The sequence below is a fragment of the Cryptomeria japonica genome, chromosome 7 (genome assembly GCF_030272615.1).
Source record: "Cryptomeria japonica chromosome 7, Sugi_1.0, whole genome shotgun sequence".
NCBI classification, from domain to species: Eukaryota; Viridiplantae; Streptophyta; class Pinopsida; order Cupressales; family Cupressaceae; genus Cryptomeria; species Cryptomeria japonica.
The window spans coordinates 478,321,755-478,327,542 of NC_081411.1; positions in this window are offsets into that span (position 1 = coordinate 478,321,755).

Below are 5,788 nucleotides of genomic sequence, written 5' to 3' on the forward strand. Positions count from 1 at the left end.
GCTTCCATGGTTGTGTGAGGAAAACCTACTTCAAGGGTTTCATTTGAGCAACAAAGAGATCAATTTTGGGAGCTATTTTGATGGTTATTTTTGAGTGAGTAGCTTTCTTGTCTAGTTGCCCCATTTGGCATTATTTTGGAGTGTGGAGAGTTTATTCCCACTATTTTCTAGTATTGGGTTGCAATATTTATTAGTGACAATAGAGAACGCAATAATTTTGACTGCTTTTAGGGTTGTATGAGTTCAATATCAACAAACTCAGTTCCAAAGGAAGTCATACAACTCACCTTGAGGGGCATGGGATTTCAAGGAACAAATGTCAATTTTTGGACAAATCAATTCTGCTCTTGATAGGTGCCTAGGTTAGAGTTCCTCTTTGGAACCATTGGTTGGTTGGTAAAAACAAGTTTCTAAATGATAATGCAAGAAAAAGAATTGATTAAACAATGTAATTTCCCAATAAAATGATCGCTTAACCAATTAATTAAGTATAAATCACTATAGAAATGATATATTTGAACAATGAATGATTCTAAATATAAAAATAGAATGTAACAACAATCATATTTGAGCATGTAAATCGGAAACTATGCAATGCACAAGTCAAAATCATCAAAAATATTTAGGATATTGTGAATTAGACCTCTAAATTTGTATAATTTAAGTACTTAAATGATATACTTCAAAAATTATTGCAAATATGAATCAATGAAATGCATACAAATCATATCTGAATTTAAAAAATCAAAATTTAATGCAAGCATTATGTTAGCTTCACCAAAATTATAATAGGTCCAAAAATAGGGTTCACAAATTTATGCATGCAAACTATGAATTAAACCTACTTCCAATAATTACATTGAGAAGAAGAATGAACTAGTTAGGCTCAACCTCAAACCTATTGGAAAAGGGTTATGTGCAAGGTGAATTTAGTACTCCTTGGTTGATTTGAGGATTCTTAATGTAGTGATTTTAATTAAATGCATGAACTAGGATAAATGATGTAAAATTGATAATGTTTAACACATGACTATGTAGTTTCAAGTCAGATATGTAGACAAAAAGTACAAATATAGAAATGGGAAGTAGAGAAATCTATGTTTGAAATCTAAGCTCATAAATGTGGGTCAAAGATGCTAGGTGACCATGACCCAAATTTTCCAGATGTAGACAACGGAAATATTTTTAGAATCAGGATGTTGCTTTGAGTATCTCCCTAAAAATTCATTGAAAAAGAGTTGGACACTGCTGCTAGGTGACCTTGACCCAGTGCTTTAACTTCTGCAAAATCTAGTTTTATGTGTCTTTGTTTACTCTATTTAGATCTATAACTATTATCCTCAAATGTTGTCACCCGCAAACAAAAGAGGAAAAAATATTGTTTTCTTGATAAGTTTAGAATTAACCCTATGATGAATTGAAATGAAATTGAAAGTGTGCCTTGAAAGGGCAAAGGCTAGATTTGAAATTGAAATACTGAATTGGAATATTATAAATTCATTAATCTCTTTTGTCTTGAATTCTTCATAGAAAGGTTGATGTTGTCATGTAGGAACACATAAATGTATTCATAAGAACTTGATCATGGATGTCATCTTGAATGCTTGAAATCTACATAAATGACCTCTACAGTACTCTAATGATGCTTGATTACTTGCTCACTTTAATTTAAAAATGTGTAATTGGAAACTTGTGGAGAGATGTCTCAAATGAGGGGGTAAGACTTTCTTTTATACCTCACCCCACCAAACATGTTTAAAATTATGAAAAAAATTTGACATGGGAAATACATCCCTACCCAAAAAAATTCAATCGTTAGAGGGTCCACAATTGGACCCATTTAGTCTAGATAGGGGCATTAGGCATCCCTAACCAAGAGGTCAAGGGTGCTAGGCATCCCTAACCAGGAGGTCAAGGGCACTACTCATCCTTGACTAGTCCATTTGGGTTGAATCAAGGACTAGAGAGCATAGTAGAAAATCAAGATTGAAGATACGATGTCGGTGTGAGTAGAATTAGGCACAATCAAGGCATAGTTGGCAAGTGAGTATGAAATTATATAAGGATACAATTTATGATGCTAAAAATATAATTGTATTAAAACTAATATTAGGTATTGGTATATTTTACCTACCTTATAGACTAAAACCAATAATCTTTTTCCAACAAAACCTTAAAATCTCCAAAAATTTGGGATACCTTGCGTTTCAAAATGTTTGGATAGATTATTTTATATAAATGATCAAGGTATCTTCCATATCAATTAATTTGATGGATTGCCTTATTACTGAAAATGTGTAAAGCTTTAATTTGTGATAGATTAATGACAATAATCAGTCAATAATATTCCATTAATATGTAGTAAAAATTGTGTGAAATTACCACGATTTATCTTTAAATTGAAATGGTTATGAAGGGATCATGGAACTTTAGGAGAATGAATTTTTGTTTCCTTTGCATCATATAATATTATTAAGTTAATGCATGTATGCATATAGATAAAATAAATGTTATCATAAAATCTACTTACTAGCATGTAAATATCAAGTAGATATTGCATTTGTTGATGCCCTAAATGCCCATAAGCTCTTGTAATCTCTCTTACATCAATAAGAATGGTATATGCATATATGTGTTGTTTATATATGTATTTTCTTATACATACATGTGATATACATTCTTTTTAATAAATATTGTTTTTTATTTAATGATGAAATCTGAATTATTTCTATTATAAGTTTGCATGCTTATTAAGACATAGATTTAGACATCACTACATTATAAATAGGATGATTTGTGAATATCCATATTGTTAATATTCTTTCGGAGTGGTTCGTGTGTGGCATTTTGGTAAAGTTTCGGCCCCTTCCTTTAATTTTTGGCCCACTCTCTCGATCGCTCGTGCGTGTGCCAAGTGGTGTCTTGGCATTGCTCTAAGTGGCTCACTCTTCTTGCCCAGTCTTGAGACGATGCAGAGCTGCCGCATGGCGCAGGTCTTTTCTTTGGCATATGTTTCCTAGCCCCACCATCTTCCATGTGCTGGCAACGACACTTGGTGCCTTCACGTTGCATCTTTCGGTTCTCTTTTTTGCGTTCGACTTCGGGTCTCCCTCAAGTTGCCGCATGTCTTCTTTGATGGTTTCGTGAACTAGAATGTTGTTTACACCGCGATTTTCATTTTTAGCAAGTGCAGGGGTCACAATAATGTGGTTGGAGTAACAACATTAAAGGTTAGTTTCGCTGGTTTGCATCTCAAGGAGTGTCACACCGGGAGATTCCTGATTGGAAGCGGTTGCTAGGATTTTTTTGATGCTTTTGTGTTGTTTGTTTAATTGTTTACTCTAACGGTGTTGAGCACATAGATTGTTGAATGGGCTTTAAAATTGCATGTATCTATGTTTTATGTGTTGCTAGTGTCCTAAAAATATTCTAGTGTATTGCCTAAGTAGTGTAGCTCTTTAAGTTTTCCTCTTCCCCTTTTCTCCCCCAATTGTATGAAGAGCCATCTTCTCAAACCCGGAGGTTATTCAGTGAATCTCGTGCAAAAGGTCCCCCATCACTGAATTTCCTGTAAGGTTGTTAGCATTTAATGTAAAATTAGGAGTCAACAATTTTTTTTCTGGCACACCTGGTGGGACCTAATTTTGAACAAGCCTAAGCAATTTTATGAGCCATAGACCTATTACCAGGAGTCAAACAGCTTTAAATTCTTGTTTTATTCTACCACCCCTAGTAAGTGTCCATTCGTCTACAACTACTTCTTCTCAGAATCCACTTGTTATCCCTATGGTACATGTTCCCGTAGTAATGGCTCAAGTTACTCCTAGAAATTTCGTGACTTGGAATAGCGGTAGCCCTCTCATTCCTCCCATTCCACCTATAGTATGGGGGCCAATTCCTACCTTCACGCTAAAAGTTGTCCCCAAATTCACCAGAGAATGTTCCAAGACGTTGGGGGAACACCTACAAGATGTGGATGATGTTTGCACCATCCATAACATTAAAGAGCAAAATGTAGCTCTGAGATTGCTTGTAGCTTCATTCAAAGGAAGAGCTTTAGATTGGTATATATCTCTTGGTCCTGTTGAACACAAGATGCCACTGAGAAGGGGGGTGAATCAGTAGTTTCCAAACTTTTCCCTTTTCTATCCTATGTGAGTTTACCAATTAACAAATCTAACATAAAGCACATATACCGGTTATATGGGAGGATAACACAAATGACACCACAGATAAAAGGGACATCACATAACACCAGATGTATGAGGAAAACCCAAGATGGGAAAAACCTCGGTGAGAAATGTTGTTGAAGACTACTACTCCAATCCAAGCTCACAATAAAATATTCGGCTACAAAATTTTGGGCACCAACCCAAGGAGTACCACTCCTACTTTAGGGCACCAACCCAAGGAGAAACCAACCCCTACACCAAGGTCCAACTCAGTGATCTATAATAAACATATATTAGATATAAAAGTAATATTCTTGTTACAAAAGAACTTTGTAACTCTCATACAAGTCTCTCCACCGGTTCTCCTTTCTCCAATTCACTGTTGGTTCCTTTAGTTGCAAGTTAAACTCTGCATTATTCTTTGGCTTTCCAGATCTCCTCAACTACTTTCACTACACTGCAACTCCTCCTATGCCCTTTTTTCAAGTTCTAGCACTACCGGTTTACATCACTGCAACTCACTCTGCATTTTACCGATACCTCTGTCCTTGTCGGTTTTGCCTTTGCCAAAAACCTCTCACCGATTGCACCTTCAATACTCAGTCTCTATGATCTTCAATTAAGTCTTTGACCAGTTGACTCCTTGTTGTTCATTCACTCTTTATACTTTTTCATCTGGCCTGCAACATCATCAATCCTCTTCAATCATGAGTCAGCATACTTATACTTGAGTTTTCCCACCATAACCGACATTCAAACTTCAGCTCGGTAGGGTTTCTTCATTGACCCTAAGGCAGATCAAATCTAATATGATCTTCATTCAAATATTGGCCACCTACAATGGATCAATCAGACTCCGCCAATCCTATTGCATTCCGAACATTTTTTCCCCATTTGGCAAACACGACACCTTCTTCGGTATGCACTTGTCAAATGCCTATGAATTGATCACGCAGATAGCTTCACCTACCCTGATCAGCACTTGGACACTCGACCTTGATCATGAAGTCATCAAATCATATCTTTGTCCTCTGATCAGTCTCAAGATGCACTCTTCTTCTCTCTACCCGTGAGACATGTTATCTATATTAATGTCAACCAGTCACCACCTACCTCACCGACAGCACTTTCATCGACTTGTGCATGCATGCCACTTCAAATTAACCTAGCATCTTTGTCAACATCTAACTTGGCTTATTATGTTGGTCTAACCAGATCACCGACCAACCACACAACCAGGTTTATCTACCGATTCACAGACCCTATCGGTTATACCCTAACCGGTATGCCTTCAACCTTACACTTTGCTTCTCTTCTGGTGGAACACTCAACCCAGTGGGCACATTTGCCAACTTACCTCATGCACATCATCAATAGCTGGGAGCCTTCTACATCTGCACTTTGATAGCATTACCAGTGGACATACTTACCGGTAAAAACCTTGATGACTTCATGTCATCAATCTTCAACATGCTCCATCTATCTACAACTACTCAAACTTGCCTTCTTCATCAGTAGATCAGTTCTCCTATCAATTGGTTTGTCAAAGTGACAACCATATCCTTCAATCTTTGTACCGGCAACTCATCATTGTCTACCCGGAAGATCCGGTGCAT